The following is a 19,230-nucleotide window of genomic DNA, read 5'->3' as shown; positions in this document are numbered from 1 at the left end:
CCAATGAACACAATATCATAGATAACGTGCCCACGGTCTGATAAAATAATAGTGGGCTTCTGACCATTCACAGTCTGTCCATCACCCAATGTACACAATATCATAGAAAACGTGCCCAAGGTCTGATAAAATAATAGTGGGCTTCTGACCATTCACAGTCTGTCCATCACCCAATGTACACAATATCATAGAAAACGTGCCCAAGGTCTGATAAAATAATAGTGGGCTTCTGACCATTCACAGTCTGTCCATCACCCAATGTACACAATATCTTGGATAACGTGCCCAAGGTCTGATAAAATAATAGTGGGCTTCTGACCATTCACAGTCTGTCCATCACATAATGTACACAATATCATAGATAACGTGCCCACGGTCTGATAAAATAATAGTGAGCTTCTGACCATTCACAGTCTGTCCATCACCCAATGTACACAATATCATAGATAACGTGCCCAGTGTCTGTTAAAATAATAGTGGGCTTCTGACCATTCACAGTCTGTCCATTACCCAATGTACACAATATCATAGATAACGTGCCCACGGTCTGATAAAATAATAGTGGGCTTCTCACCATTCACAGTCTGTCCATCACCCAATGTACACAATATCACAGATAACGTGCCCAAGGTCTGATAAAATAATAGTGGGCTTCTGACCATTCACAGTCTGTCCATCACCCAATATACACAATATCATAGATAACGTGCCCACGGTCTGATAAAATAATAGTGGGCTTCTGACCATTCACAGTCTGTCCATCACCCAATGTACACAATATCAGAGATAACGTGCCCACGGTCTGATAAAATAATAGTGGGCTTCTGACCATTCCCAGTCTGTCCATCACCCAATGTGCACAATATCATAGATAACGTGCCCACGGTCTGATAAAATAATAGTGGGCTTCTGACCATTCACAGTCTGTCCATCACCCAATGTACACAATATCATAGATAACGTGCCTACGGTCTCAGAAAATAATAGTGGGCTTCTGACCATTCACAGTCTGTCCATCACATAATGTACACAATATCATAGATAACGTGCCCACGGTCTGATATAATAATAGTGGGCTTCTGACCATTCACAGTCTGTCCATCACCCAATGTACACAATATCACAGATAACGTGCCCAAGGTCTGATAAAATAATAGTGGGCTTCTGACCATTCACAGTCTGTCCATCACTCAATGTACACAATATCATAGATAACGTGCCCAAGGTCTGATAAAATAATCGTGTTCTTCTGACCATTCACAGTCTGTCCATCACCCAATGTACACAATATCATAGATAACGTGCCCACGGTCTGATAAATTAATAGTGGGCTTCTGAACATTCACAGTCTGTCCATCACCCAATGTACACAATATCATAGATAACGTGCCCAAGGTCTGAAAAAATAATAGTGGGCTTCTGACCATTCACATTCTGTCCATCACCCAAGGAACACAATATCATAGATAACGTGCCCAAGGTCTGATAAAATAATAGTGGGCTTCTGACCATTCACAGTCTGTCCATCACATAATGTACACAATATCATAGATAACGAGTCCACGGTCTGCTAAAATAATAGTGGGCTTCTGACCATTCACAGTCTGTCCATCACCCAATGTACACAATATCATAGATAACGTGCCCACGGTCTGATAAAATAATAGTGGGCTTCTGACCATTCACAGTCTGTCCATCACCCAATGTACACAATGTCACAGATAACGTGCCCAAGGTCTGATAAAATAATAGTGCGCTTCTGACCATTCACAGTCTGTCCATCACCCAATGTACACAATATCATAGATAACGTGCCCACGGTCTGATAAAATAATAGTGGGCTTCTGACCATTCACAGTTTGTCCATCACCCAATGTACACAATATCAGAGATAACGTGCCCACGGTCTGATAAAATAATAGTGGGCTTCTGACCATTCCCAATCTGTCCATCACCCAATGTACACAATATCATAGATAACGTGCCCAAGGTCTGATAAAATAATAGTGGGCTTCTGACCATTCACAGTCTGTCCATCACCCAATGTACACAATATTATAGATAACGTGCCCACGGTCTGATAAATTAATAGTGGGCTTCTGAACATTCACAGTCTGTCCATCACCCAATGTACACAATATCATAGATAACGTGCCCAAGGTCTGATAAAATAATAGTGGGCTTCTGACCATTCACAGTCTGTCCATCACCCAATGTACACAATATCATAGATAACGTGCCCAAGGTCTGATAAAATAATAGTGGGCTTCTGACCATTCACAGTCTGTCCATCACCCAATGTACACAATATCATAGATTATGTGCCCATGGTCTGATAAAATAATAGTGTTCTTCTGACCATTCACAGTCTGTCCATCACCCAATGTACACAATATCATAGATAACGTGCCCACGGTCTGATAAATTAATAGTGGGCTTCTGACCATTCACAGTCTGTCGATCACCCAATGTACACAATATCATAGGTAACGTGCCCAAGGTCTGATAAAATAATAGTGGGCTTCTGACCATTCACAGTCTGTCCATCACCCAATGAACACAATATCATAGATAACGTGCCCACGGTCTGATAAAATAATAGTGGGCTTCTGACCATTCACAGTCTGTCCATCACCCAATGTACACAATATCATAGAAAACGTGCCCAAGGTCTGATAAAATAATAGTGGGCTTCTGACCATTCACAGTCTGTCCATCACCCAATGTACACAATATCATAGAAAACGTGCCCAAGGTCTGATAAAATAATAGTGGGCTTCTGACCATTCACAGTCTGTCCATCACCCAATGTACACAATATCATAGATAACGTGCCCAAGGTCTGATAAAATAATAGTGGGCTTCTGACCATTCACAGTCTGTCCATCACATAATGTACACAATATCATAGATAACGTGCCCACGGTCTGATAAAATAATAGTGAGCTTCTGACCATTCACAGTCTGTCCATCACCCAATGTACACAATATCATAGATAACGTGCCCAGTGTCTGTTAAAATAATAGTGGGCTTCTGACCATTCACAGTCTGTCCATTACCCAATGTACACAATATCATAGATAACGTGCCCACGGTCTCATAAAATAATAGTGGGCTTCTCACCATTCACAGTCTGTCCATCACCCAATGTACACAATATCACAGATAACGTGCCCAAGGTCTGATAAAATAATAGTGGGCTTCTGACCATTCACAGTCTGTCCATCACCCAATATACACAATATCATAGATAACGTGCCCACGGTCTGATAAAATAATAGTGGGCTTCTGACTATTCACAGTCTGTCCATCACCCAATGTACACAATATCAGAGATAACGTGCCCACGGTCTGATAAAATAATAGTGGGCTTCTGACCATTCCCAGTCTGTCCATCACCCCATGTGCACAATATCATAGATAACGTGCCCACGGTCTGATAAAATAATAGTGGGCTTCTGACCATTCACAGTCTGTCCATCACCCAATGTACACAATATCATAGATAACGTGCCCACGGTCTCAGAAAATAATAGTGGGCTTCTGACCATTCACAGTCTGTCCATCACCCAATGTACACAATATCATAGATAACGTGCCCACGGTCTCAGAAAATAATAGTGGGCTTCTGACCATTCACATTCTGTCCATCACCCAATGTACACAATATCATAGATAACGTGCCCACGGTCTCAGAAAATAATAGTGGGCTTCTGACCATTCACAGTCTGTCCATCACCCAGTGTACACAATATCAGAGATAACGTGCCCAAGGTCTGATAAAATAATAGTGGGCTTCTGACCATTACCAGTCTGTCCATCACCCAATGTACACAATATCATAGATAACGTGCCCAAGGTCTGATAAAATAATAGTGGGCTTCTGACCATTCACAGTCTGTCCATCACCCAATGTACACAATATCACAGATAACGTGCCCAAGGTCTGATAAAATAATAGTGGGCTTCTGACCATTCCCAGTCTGTCCATCACCCAATGTACATAATATCATAGATAATGTGCCCACGGTCTGATAAAATAATAGTGGGCTTCTGACCATTCCCACTCTGTCCATCACCCAATGTACACAATATCATAGATAATGTGCCCAAGGTCTGATAAAATAATAGTGGGCTTCTGACCATTCACAGTCTGTCCATCACCCAATGTACACAATATCACAGATAACGTGCCCACGGTCTGATATAATAATAGTGGGCTTCTGACCATTCACAGTCTGTCCATCACCCAATGTGCACAATATCACAGATAACGTGCCCAAGGTCTGCTAAAATAATAGTGGCCTTCTGACCATTCACAGTCTGTCCATCACCCAATGTACACAATATCATAGATAACGTGCCCACGGTCTGATATAATAATAGTGGGCTTCTGACCATTCACAGTCTGTCCATCACCCAATGTACACAATATCACAGATAACGTGCCCAAGGTCTGATAAAATAATAGTGGGCTTCTGACCATTCACAGTCTGTCCATCACCCAATGTACACAATATCATAGATAACGTGCCCAAGGTTTGATAAAATAATAGTGGGCTTCTGACCATTCACAGTCTGTCCATCGCCCAATGTACACAATATCGTACATAACGTGCCCACGGTCTGATAAAGTAATAGTGGGCTTCTGACCATTCACTGTCTGTCCATCACCCAATGTACTCAATATCAAAGATAATGTGCCCAAGGTCTGATAAAATTATAGTGGGCTTCTGACCATTCACAGTCTGTCCATCACCCAATGTACACAATATCAGAGATAATGTGCCCACGGTCTGTTAAAATAAGAGTGTTCTTCTGACCATTCACAGTCTGTCCATCACCCAATGTGCACAATATCACAGATAACGTGCCCACGGTCTGATAAATTAATAGTGGGCTTCTGAACATTCATAGTCTGTCCATCACCCAATGTACACAATATCATAGATAACGTGCCGAAGGTCTGATAAAATAATCGTGGGCTTCTGACCATTCACATTCTGTCCATCACCCAATGAACACAATATCATAGATAACGTGCCCAAGGTCTGATAAAATAATAGTGGGCTTCTGACCATTCACAGTCTGTCCATCACATAATGTACACAATATCATAGATAACGTGCCCACGGTCTGCTAAAATAATAGTGGGCTTCTGACCATTCACAGTCTGTCCATCACCCAATGTACACAATATCATAGATAACGTGCCCACGGTCTGATAAAATAATAGTGGGCTTCTGACCATTCACAGGCTCTCCATCACCCAATGTACACAATATCATCGATAACGTGCCCACGGTCTGATAAAATAATAGTGGGCTTCTGACCATTCACAGTCTGTCCATCACCCAATGTACACAATGTCACAGATAACGTGCCCAAGGTCTGATAAAATAATAGTGGGCTTCTGACCATTCACAGTCTGTCCATCACCCAATGTACACAATATCATAGATAACGTGCCCACGGTCTGATAAAATAATTGTGGGCTTCTGACAATTCACAGTCTGTCCATCACCCAATGTACACAATATCATAGATAACGTGCCCAAGGTCTCATAAAATAATAGTGGGCTTCTGACCATTCACAGTCTGTCCATCACCCAATGTACACAATATCATAGATAACGTGCCCAAGGTCTGATAAAATAATAGTGGGCTTCTGACCATTCACAGTCTGTCCATCACCCAATGTACACAATATCATAGAAAACGTGCCCAAGGTCTCAGAAAATAATAGTGGGCTTCTGACCATTCACAGTCTGTCCATCACCCAGTGTACACAATATCAGAGATAACGTGCCCACGGTCTGATAAAATAATAGTGGGCTTCTCACCATTCACAGTCTGTCCATCACCCAATGTGCACAATATCATAGATAACGTGCCCAAGGTCTGTTAAAATAATAGTGGGCTTTTGACCATTCACAGTCTGTCCATCACCCAATGTACACAATATCATAGATAACGTGCCCAAGGTATGATAAATTAATAGTGGGCTTCTGACCATTCACAGTCTGTCCATCACCCAATGTACACACTATCATAGATAACGTGCCCAAGTTCTGATAAAATAATTGTGGTCTTCTGACCATTCACAGTCTGTCCATCACCCAATGTACACAATATCATAGATAACGATCCCAAGGTCTGCTAAAATAATAGTGGGCTTCTGACCATTCACAGTCTGTCCATCACCCAATGTACACAATATCATAGATAACGTGCCCAAGGTCTGATAAAATAATAGTGCGCTTCTGACCATTCACAGTCTGTCCATCACCCAATTTACACAATATCTTAGATAATGTGCCCACGGTCTGATAAAATAACAGTGGGCTTCTGACCATTCCCACTCTGTCCATCACCCAATGTACACAATATCACAGATAACGTGCCCAAGGTCTGATAGAATAATAGTGGGCTTCTGACCATTCACAGTCTGTCCATTACCCAATGTACACAATATCATAGATAACGTGCCCACGGTCTGATATAATAATAGTGGGCTACTGATCATTCACAGTCTGTCCATCACCCAATGTACACAATATCACAGATAACGTGCCCAAGGTCTGATAAAATAATAGTGGCCTTCTGTCCATTCACAGTCTGTCCATCACCCAATGTACACAATATCGTAGATAACGTGCCCAGGGTCTGATAAAATAATAGTGGGCTTCTGACCATTCACAGTCTGTCCATCACCCAATGTACACAATATCATAGATAACGTGCCCACGGTCTGATAAATTAATAGTGGGCTTCTGACCATTCACAGTCTGTCCATCACCCAATGTACACAATATCATAGATAACGTGCCCAAGGTCTGATAAAATAATAGTGGACTTCTGACCATTCACAGTCTGTCCATCACCCAATGAACACAATATCATAGATAACGTGCCCAAGGTCTGATAAAATAATAGTGGGCTTCTGACCATTCACAGTCTGTCCATCACATAATGTACACAATATCATAGATAACGTGCCCACGGTCTGATAAAATAATAGTGGCCTTCTGACCATTCACAGTCTGTCCATCACCCAATGTACACAATATCATAGATAACGTGCCCAATGTCTGATAAAATAATAGTGGGCATCTGACCATTCACAGTCTGCTCATCACCCAATGAACACAATATCATAGATAACGTGCCCAGGGTTTGATAAAATCATAGTGGGCTTCTGACCATTTACAGTCTGTCCATCACCCAATGTACACAATATCATAGATAACGTGCCCACGGTCTGATAAAATAATAGTGGGCTTCTGACCATTCACAGTCTGTCCATCACCCAATGTACACAATATCACAGATAACGTGCCCAAGATCTGATAAAATAATAGTGGGCTTCTGACCATTCACAGTCTGTCCATCACCCAATGTACACAATATCATAGATAACGTGCCCAAGGTCTGATAAATTAATAGTGGGCTTCTGACCATTCACAGTCTGTCCATCACCCAATGTACACATTATCATAGATAACGTGCCCAAGGTCTGATTAAAAAATAGTGGGCTTCTGACCATTCACAGTCTGTCCATCACCCAATGTACACAATATCATACATAACGTGCCCACAGTCTGATAAAATAATAATGGGATTCTGACCATTCACAGTCTGTCCATCACCCAATGTACACAATATCATAGATAACGTGCCCAAGGTCTGATAAAATAATAGTGGGCTTCTGACCATTCACAGTCTGTCCATCACCCAATGTACACAATATCATAGATAATGTGCCCACGGTCTGATAAATTAACAGTGGGCTTCTGAACATTCACAGTCTGTCCATCACCCAATGTACACAATACCATAGATAACGTGCCCAAGGTCTCATAAAATAATAGTGGGCTTCTGACCATTCACAGTCTGTCCATCACCCAATGAACACAATATCATAGATAACGTGCCCAAGGTCTGATAAAATAATAGTGGGCTTCTGACCATTCACAGTCTGTCCATCACCCAATGTACACAATATCATAGATAACGTGCCCAAGGTCTCAGAAAATAATAGTGGGCTTCTGACCATTCACAGTCTGTCCAACAGCCAGTGTACACAATATCAGAGATAACGTGCCCACGGTCTGATAAAATAATAGTGGGCTTCTCACCATTCACAGTCTGTCCATCACCCAATGTACACAATATCATAGATAACGTGCCCAAGGTCTGTTAAAATAATAGTGGGCTTTTGACCATTCACAGTCTGTCCATCACCCAATGTACACAATATCATAGATAACGTGCCCAAGGTCTGATAAATTAATAGTGGGCTTCTGACCATTCACAGTCTGTCCATCACCCAATGTACACACTATCATAGATAACGTGCCCAAGGTCTGATAAAATAATAGTGGTCTTCTGACCATTCACAGTCTGTCCACCACCCAATGTACACAATATCATAGATAACGTGCCCAAGGTCTGATAAAATAATAGTGCCCTTCTGACCATTCACAGTCTGTCCATCACCCAATTTACACAATATCTTAGATAATGTGCCCACGGTCTGATAAAATAATAGTGGGCTTCTGACCATTCCCACTCTGTCCATCACCCAATGTACACAATATCACAGATAACGTGGCCAAGGTCTGATAAAATAATAGTGGGCTTCTGACCATTCACAGTCTGTCCATTACCCAATGTACACAATATCATAGATAACGTGCCCATGGTCTGATATAATAAGAGTGGGCTACTGATCATTCACAGTCTGTCCATCACCCAATGTACACAATATCACAGATAACGTGCCCAAGGTCTGATAAAATAATAGTGGGCTTCTGACCATTCACAGTCTGTCCATCACCCAATGTACACAATATCGTAGATAACGTGCCCAGGGTCTGATAAAATAATAGTGGGCTTCTGACCATTCACAGTCTGTCCATCACCCAATGTACACAATATCATAGATAACGTGCCCACGGTCTGATAAATTAATAGTGGGCTTCTGTCCATTCACAGTCTGTCCATCACCCAATGTACACAATATCATAGATAACGTGCCCAAGGTCTGATAAAATAATAGTGGACTTCTGACCATTCACAGTCTGTCCATCACCCAATGAACACAATATCATAGATAATGTGCCCACGGTCTGATAAAATAATAGTGGGCTTCTGACCATTCACAGTCTGTCCATCACCCAATGTACACAATATCATAGATAACGTGCCCAAGGTCTGATAAAATAATAGTGGGCATCTGACCATTCACAGTCTGCTCATCACCCAATGAACACAATATAATAGATAACGTGCCCAGGGTTTGATAAAATCATAGTGGGCTTCTGACCATTTACAGTCTGTCCATCACATAATGTACACAATATCACAGATAACGTGCACACGGTCTGATAAAATAATAGTGGGCTTCTGACCATTCACAGTCTGTCCATCACCCAATGTACACAATATCATAGATAACGTGCCCACGGTCTGATAAAATAATAGTGGGCTTCTGACCATTCACAGTCTGTCCATCACCCAATGTACACAATATCATAGATAACGTGCCCACGGTCTGATAAAATAATAGTGGGCTTCTGACCATTCACAGTCTGTCCATCACCCAATGTACACAATATCACAGATAACGTGCCCAAGATCTGATAAAATAATAGTGGGCTTCTGACCATTCACAGTCTGTCCATCGCCCAATGTACACAATATCATAGATAACGTGCCCAAGGTCTGATAAATTAATAGTGGGCTTCTGACCATTCACAGTCTGTCCATCACCCAATGTACACATTATCATAGATAACGTGCCCAAGGTCTGATTAAAAAATAGTGGGCTTCTGACCATTCACAGTCTGTCCATCACCCAATGTACACAATATCATACATAACGTGCCCACGGTCTGATAAATTAATAGTGGGCTTCTGACCATTCACAGTCTGTCCATCACCCAATGTATACATTATCATAGATAACGTGCCCAAGGTCTGATAAAATAATAGTGGGCTTCTGACCATTCACAGTCTGTCCATCACCCAATGTACACAATATCATACATAACGTGCCCACGGTCTGATAAAATAATAGTGGGCTTCTGACCATTCACAGTCTGTCCATCACCCAATGTACACAATATCATAGATAATGTGCCCAAGGTCTGATAAAATTATAGTGGGCTTCTGACCATTCACAGTCTGTCCATCACCCAATGTACACAATATCATAGATAATGTGCCCACGGTCTGATAAAATAATAGTGTTCTTCTGACCATTCACAGTCTGTCCATCACCCAATGTACACAATATCATCGATAATGTGCCCACTGTCTGATAAAATAATAGTGAGCTTCTGACCATTCACAGCCTGTCCATCACCCAATGTACACAATATCAGAGATAACGTGCCCACGGTCTGATAAAATAATAGTGGGCTTCTGACCATTCACAGTCTGTCCATCACCCAATGTGCACAATATCATAGATAACGTGCCCACGGTCTGATAAAATAATAGTGGGCTTCTGACCATTCACAGTCTGTCCATCACCCAATGCACACAATAGCATCGATAACGTGCCCACGGTCTGATAAAATAATAGTGGGCTTCTGACCATTCACAGTCTGTCCATCACCCAATGTACACAATATCACAGATAACGTGCCCAAGGTCTGATAAAATAATAGTGGGCTTCTGACCATTCACAGTCTGTCCATCACCCAATGTACACAATATCATAGATAACGTGCCCACGGTCTGATAAAATAATGGTGGGCTTCTGACCATTCACAGTCTGTCCATCACCCAATGTACACAATATCAGAGATAACGTGCCCACGGTCTGATAAAATAATAGTGGGCTTCTGACCATTCCCAGTCTGTCCATCACCCAATGTACACAATATCATAGATAACGTGCCCAGTATCTGATAAAATAATAGTGGGTTTCTGACCATTCACAGTCTGTCCATCACCCAATGTACACAATATCATAGATAACGTGCCCACGGTCTGATAAATTAATAGTGGGCTTCTGACCATTCACAGTCTGTCCATCACCCAATGTACACAATATCATAGATAACGTGCCCAAGGTCTGATAAAATAATAGTGGGCTTCTGACCACTCACAGTCTGTCCATCACCCAATGTACACAATATCATAGATAACGTGCCCAAGGTCTGATAAAATAATAGTGGGCTTCTGACCATTCACAGTCTGTCCATCACCCAATGTATACAATATCATAGTTAACGTGCCCATGGTCTGATAAAATAATAGTGGGCTTCTGACCATTCACAGTCTGTCCATCACCCAATGTACACAATATCATAGATAACGTGCCCACGGTCTGATTAAATAATAGTGGGCTTCTGACCATTCCCAGTCTGTCCATCACCCAATGTACACAATATCATAGATAACGTGCCCAAGGTCTGATAAAATTATAGTGGGCTTCTGACTATTCACAGTCTGTCCATCACCCAATGTACACAATATCACAGATAATGTGCCCACGGTCTGATAAATTAATAGTGGGATTCTGACCATTCACAGTCTGTCCATCACCCAATGTACACAATATCATAGATAACGTGCCCAAGGTCTGATAAAATAATAGTGGGCTTCTGACCATTCACAGTCTGTCCATCACCCAATGAACACAGTGTCATAGATAACGTGCCCAAGGTCTGATAAAATAATAGTGGGCTTCTGACCATTCACAGTCTGTCCATCACATAATGTACACAATATCACAGATAACGTGCCCACGGTCTGATAAAATAATAGTGGGCTTCTGACCATTCACAGTCTGTCCATCACCCAATGTACACAATATCATAGATAATGTGCCCACGGTCTGATAAAATAATAGTGGGCTTCTGACCATTCACAGTCTGTCCATCACCCAATGTACACAATATCAGAGATAACGTGCCCACGGTCTGATAAAATAATAGTGGGCTTCTGACCATTCCCAGTCTGTCCATCACCCAATGTACACAATATCATCGATAACGTGCCCAAGGTCTGATAAAATAATAGTGGGCTTCTGACCATTCACAGTCTGTCCATCACCCAATGTACACAATATCATAGATAACGTGCCCAAGGTCTGATTAAATAATAGTGTGCTTCTGACCATTCACAGTCTGTCCATCACCCAATGTACACAGTATCATAGATAATGTGCCCAAGGTCTGCTAAAATAATAGTGGGCTTCTGACCATTCACAGTCTGTCCATCACCCAATGTACACAATATCATAGATAACGTGCCCAAGGTCTGTAAAAATAATAGTGGGCTTCTGACCATTCACAGTCTGTCCATCACCCAATGTACACAATATCATAGATAACGTGCCCACGGTCTGATAAAATAATAGTGTTCTTCTGACCATTCACAGTCTGTCCATCACCCAATGTACACAATATCATAGATAATGTGCCCACGGTCTGATTAATTAATAGTGGGCTTCTGACCATTCACAGTCTGTCCATCACCCAATGTACACAATATCATAGATAACGTGCCCACGGTCTGATAAAATAATAGTGGGCTTCTGACCATTCACAGTCTGTCCATCACCCAATGAACACAATATCATAGATAACGTGCCCAAGGTCTGATAAAATAATAGTGGGCTTCTGACCATTCACAGTCTGTCCATCACCCAATGTATACAATATCATAGATAATGTGCCCACGGTCTGATAAAATAATAGTGGGCTTCTGACCATTCCCACTCTGACCCTCACCCAATGTACACAATATCATAGATAACGTGCCCAAGGTCTGATAAAATAATAGTGGGCTTCTGACCATTCACAGTCTGTCCATCACCCAATGTACACAATATCATAGATAACGTGCCGACGGTCTGATATAATAATAGTGGGCTTCTGACCATTCACAGTCTGTCCATCACCCAATGTACACAATATCACAGATAACGTGCCCAAGGTCTGATAAAATAATAGTGGGCTTCTGACCATTCACAGTCTGTCCATCACCCAATGTACACAATATCATAGATAATGTGCCCAAGGTCTGCTAAAATAATAGTGGGCTTCTGACCATTCACAGTCTGTCCATCACCCAATGTACACAATATCATACATAACGTGCCCACGGTCTGATAAAATAATAGTGGGCTTCTGACCATTCACAGTCTGTCCATCACCCAATGTGCACAATATAATAGATAACGTGCCCAAGGTCTGATAAAATAATAGTGGGCTTCTGACCATTCACAGTCTGTCCATCACCCAATGTGCACAATATCATAGATAACGTGCCCACGGTCTGATAAAATAATAGTGGGCTTCTGACCATTCACAGTCTGTCCATCACCCAATGCACACAATAGCATCGATAACGTGCCCACGGTCTGATAAAATAATAGTGGGCTTCTGACCATTCACAGTCTGTCCATCACCCAATGTACACAATATCACAGATAACGTGCCCAAGGTCTGATAAAATAATAGTGGGCTTCTGACCATTCACAGTCTGTCCATCACCCAATGTACACAATATCATAGATAACGTGCCCACGGTCTGATAAAATAATAGTGGGCTTCTGACCATTCACAGTCTGTCCATCACCCAATGTACACAATATCATAGATAACGTGCCCAAGGTCTGATAAAATAATAGTGGGCTTCTGACCATTCCCAGTCTGTCCATCACCCAATGTACACAACATCATAGATAACAAGCCCAAGGTCTGATAAAATTATAGTGGGCTTCTGACTATTCACAGTCTGTCCATCACCCAATGTACACAATATCATTGATAATGTGCCCACGGTCTGATAAATTAATAGTGGGATTCTGACCATTCACAGTCTGTCCATCACCCAATGTACACAATATCAGACATAACGTGCCCAAGGTCTGATAAAATAATAGTGGGCTTCTGACCATTCACAGTCTGTCCATCACCCAATGAACACAGTGTCATAGATAACGTGCCCAAGGTCTGATAAAATAATAGTGGGCTTCTGACCATTCACAGTCTGTCCATCACATAATGTACACAATATCACAGATAACGTGCCCACGGTCTGATAAAATAATAGTGGGCTTCTGACCATTCACAGTCTGTCCATCACCCAATGTACACAATATCATAGATAACGAGCCCACGGTCTGATAAAATAACAGTGGGCTTCTGACCATTCACAGTCTGTCCATCACCCAATGTACACAATATCAGAGATAACGTGCCCACGGTCTGATAAAATAATAGTGGGCTTCTGACCATTCCCAGTCTGTCCATCACCCAATGTACACAACATCATAGATAATGTGCCCAAGGTCTGCTCAAATAATAGTGGGCTTCTGACCATTCACAGTCTGTCCATCACCCAATGTACACAATATCATAGATAACGTGCCCAAGGTCTGAAAAAATAATAGTGGGCTTCTGACCATTCACAGTCTGTCCATCACCCAATGTACACAATATCATAGATAACGGGCCCACGGTCTGATAAAATAATAGTGTTCTTCTGAACATTCACAGTCTGTCCATCACCCAATGTATACAATATCATAGATAATGTGCCCACGGTCTGATTAATTAATAGTGGGCTTCTGACCATTCACAGTCTGTCCATCACACAATGTACACAATATCATAGATAACGTGCCCACGGTCTGATAAAATAATACTGGGCTTCTGACCATTCACAGTCTGTCCATCACCCAATGAACACAATATCATAGATAACGTGCCCAAGGTCTGATAAAATAATAGTGGGCTTCTGACCATTCACAGTCTGTCCATCACCCAATGTGCACAATATCATAGATAACGTGCCCACGGTCTGATAAAATAATAGTGGGCTTCTGACCATTCACAGTCTGTCCATCACCCAATGTACACAATATCAGAGATAACGTGCCCACGGTCTGATAAAATAATAGTGGGCTTCTGACCATTCCCAGTCTGGCCATCACCCAATGTACACAATATCATAGATAACGTGCCCAGGGTCTGATAAAATAATAGTGGGCTTCTGACCATTCACAGTCTGTCCATCACCCAATGTACACAATATCATAGATGACGTGCCCACGGTCTGATATATTAATAGTGGGCTTCTGACCATTCACAGTCTGTCCATCACCCAATGTACACAATATCATAGATAACGTGCCCAAGGTCTGATAAAATAATAGAGGGCTTCTGACCATTCACAGTCTGTCCATCACCCAATGTACACAATATCATAGATAACGTGCCCAAGGTCTGATAAAATAATAGTGGGCTTCTGACCATTCACAGTCTGTCCATCACCCAATGTATACAATATCATAGATAATGTGCCCACGGTCTGATAAAATAATAGTGGGCTTCTGACCATTCCCACTCTGTCCCTCACCCAATGTACACAATATCATAGATAACGTGCCCAAGGTCTGATAAAATAATAGTGGGCTTCTGACCATTCACAGTCTGTCCATCACCCAATGTATACAATATCATAGATAACGTGCTCACGGTCTGATAAAATAATAGTGGGCTTCTGACCATTTACAGTCTGTCCATCACCCAATGTACACAATATCATAGATAATGTGCCCACGGTCTGATTAAATAATAGTGGGCTTCTGAACATTCACAGTCTGTCCATCACCCAATGTACACAATATCATAGATAACGTGCCCACGGTCTGATAAAATAATAGTGGGCTTCTGATCATTCACAGTCTGTCCATCACCCAATGTACACAATATCATCGATAACATGCCCACGGTCTGATAAAATAAAAGTGGGCTTCTGACCATTCACAGTCTGTCCATCACCCAGTGCACACAATATCATAGATAATGTGCCCAAGGTCTGATAAAATAATAGTGTGCTTCTGACCATTCACAGTCTGTCCATCACCCAATGTACACAATATCACAGATAAGGTGCCCACAGTCTGATAAAATAATAGTGAGCTTCTGACCATTCACAGTCTGTCCATCACCCAATGTACACAATATCATAGATAACGTGCCGAAGGTCTGATAAAATAACAGTGGGCTTCTGACCATTCACAGTCTGTCCATCTCCCAATGGACACAATATCATAGATAACGTGCCCACGGTCTGATAAAATAATAGTGGGCTTCTGACCATTCACAGTCTGTCCATCACCCAATGTACACAATATCATAGATAATGTGCCCACGGTCTGATAAAATAATAGTGGGCTTCTGACCATTCCCACTCTGTCCATCACCCAATGTACACAATATCATAGATAACGTGCCCAAGGTCTGATAAAAAAATAGTGGGCTTCTGACCATTCACTGTCTGTCCATCACCCAATGTACACAATATCATAGATAACATGCCCACGGTCTGATATAATAATAGTGGGCTTCTGACCATTCACAGTCTGTCCATCACCCAATGTACACAATATCACAGATAACGTGCCCAAGGTCTGATAAAATAATAGTGGGCTTCTGACCATTCACAGTCTGTCCATCACCCAATGTACACAATATCATAGATAACGTGCCCAAGGTCTGATAAAATAATAGTGGGCTTCTGACCATTGCCAGTCTGTCCATCACCCAATGTACACAATATCATAGATAACGTGCCCAAGGTCTGATAAAATAATAGTGGGCTTCTGACCATTCACAGTCTGTCCATCACCCAATGTACACAATATCATAGATAACGTGCCCAAGGTCTGATAAAATAATAGTGGGCTTCTGACCATTCACAGTCTGTCCATCACCCAATGTACACAGTATCATAGATAACGTGCCCAAGGTCTGATGAAATAATAGTGGGCTTCTGACCATTCACAGTCTGTCCATCACCCAATGTACACAATATCATACATAACATGCCCACGGTCTGATAAAATAATAGTGGGATTGTGACCATTCACAGTCTGTCCATCACCCAATGTACACAATATCATAGATAACGTGCCCAAGGTCTGATAAAATTATTGTGGGCTTCTGACCATTCCCAGTCTGTCCATCACCCAATGTACACAATATCATAGATAACGTGCCCAAGGTCTGATACATTAATAGTGGGCTTCTGACCATTCACAATCTGTCCATCACCCAATGTACACAATATCGTCGATAACGTGCCCAAGGTTTGATAAAATAATAGTGGGCTTCTGACCATTCACAGTCTGTCCATCACCCAATGTACACAATATCACAGATAACATGCCCAAGGTCTGATAAAATAATAGTGGGCTTCTGACCATTCACAGTCTGTCCATCACCCAATGTACACAATATCACAGATAACATGCCCAAGGTCTGATAAAATAATAGTGGGCTTCTGACCATTCACAGTCTGTCCCTCTTCCACAGATATCCAATGTCCTATTTCCCATTTCTGAAGATTGTAAGCACCACTGACTGCGTGAATGATTGATCCACTAGAAGTCTACTGTCTTATAACCAGGATCATGTGTAGATTTGTAATGAACATAAGAAATAAGAAATAGGAGCAGGAGGAGGCCATTTGGCCCCTCGAGCCTGCTCTGCCATTCAGTGAGATCATGGTTGTTCTTCTACCTCATCTCCACTTTCCAGCATTATCCCCATATTCCTTGATTCCCTTAATATCCAAAAATCTATCGATCTCTGTCTTGAATATACCCAATGACTGAGCCTCCACAGCCCTCTGGGGTAGATAATTACAAAGATTCACCACCCTCTGTGAACAAATGTCTCCTCATCTCAGTCCTAAATGGTCACCTCATACATTCTGAGACAGTGACCCCTGGTTCAGACTCCCCAGCCAGGGGCAACAGTCTCCCAGCATCTACCCTGTCAAACCCTGTAAGAATTGTGTATGTTTCAATGAGATCACCTCTCACTCTTCTAAACTCTGGAGAATATAGGCCTAGTCTCCTCTATCTCTCCTCATAGAACAGTACCCCCATCACAGCAACCAGGCTGGAGAGCCTTTGTTGCACTCTCTCTATGGCAAGTATATCTTTCCTTTTGGTAAGGAGACCAAAACTGTACAAAATACTCCAGCTGTGGTCTCACCAGGGCCCTATATAATTGCAGTAAGATGTCTTTACTATTGTACTCAAATCCTCTTGTAATAAAGGCCAACATACCATTTGATGTCCTAATTGCTTGCTGTACCTGCATGTTAACTTTCAGTGATTCGTGTACAAGGACACTCTGGTCCCTCTGAACACCAACATTTCTCAATCTCTCACCATTACTCTGCTTTTCTATTTTTCCTACCAAAGTGGATAACTTCACATTTCTCCACGTAATATTCCATGTCCCATGTTCTTGCCCACGCACTTAGCCTGTCTATATCCCCTTGAAGCCTCTTTGCATCCTCCTCACAACTTACATTCCCACCCAGCTTTGTATCATCAGCAAACTTGGATATATTACATTTGGTCCCCTCATCCAAATCATTGATGTAGATTGTGAATAGCTGAGGCCCAAGCACTGATCCTTGCGGTACCCCACTAGTTACAGCCTGCCAACCCGAAAATGACCCGTTTGTTCCTACTCTCTTCTGTCCGTTAACCAATCCTCAATCCATGCTAGTATATTACCCCCAATCCCATGAGCCCTAATTTTGTTTAACAACCTCTTGTGTGGTACCTTACTGAATGCCTTCTGAAAATCCAAATGCACCACATCTACTGGTTCCCCCTTATCTATTCTGTTAGTTACAACCTCAAAAATCTCTAACAGATTCGTCAAACACGATTTCCCTTTCATAAATCCATGTTGAATCTGCCCAATCCTATTACAGGAAAGTTTCTGGTATCCGGCATGGACGGGACCGAGCTGGTGCCGGTCGATCAACAATGCCGGAGAACCGAGCGCTATATTTAAAAGTTACGGAGCTCAGCGCTCCGTCTAAAGCAACAAACCCTGTTGCTTTTCAAAACAATCGGCACGGCTTGCAAGCGTCTCTGTAGCTTAGCAACAGCTTCAGCTAGCCACAAATGAGTAAAAAAAATAACTAAAAGTAAAAAAAAGTTATCTGAACCGACTCCTGAATTTTGCCAGTGGATCGAGCATTCCGGTTATTTAGTGGCCGGTTAATCGAAAGTTTCCTGGATTATTTTCTAAGTGCCCTGTTATCTCTTCCTTAATAATAGATTCTATCATCTTCCCTACGACTGAAGTTCCCCATTTTTTTCTCTCCCATCCTTTCTTAAATAATGCGATTATATTTGCTACCTTCCAATCCGCGGGGACCGTTCTAGA

This window comes from Somniosus microcephalus, unplaced genomic scaffold (genome assembly GCF_052327205.1).
Source record: "Somniosus microcephalus isolate GS21.2 unplaced genomic scaffold, FLI_Smic_1.0 unresolved_chr9, whole genome shotgun sequence".
Classification (NCBI taxonomy): domain Eukaryota; kingdom Metazoa; phylum Chordata; class Chondrichthyes; order Squaliformes; family Somniosidae; genus Somniosus; species Somniosus microcephalus.
Note: the sequence above shows the minus strand (reverse complement) of the source record.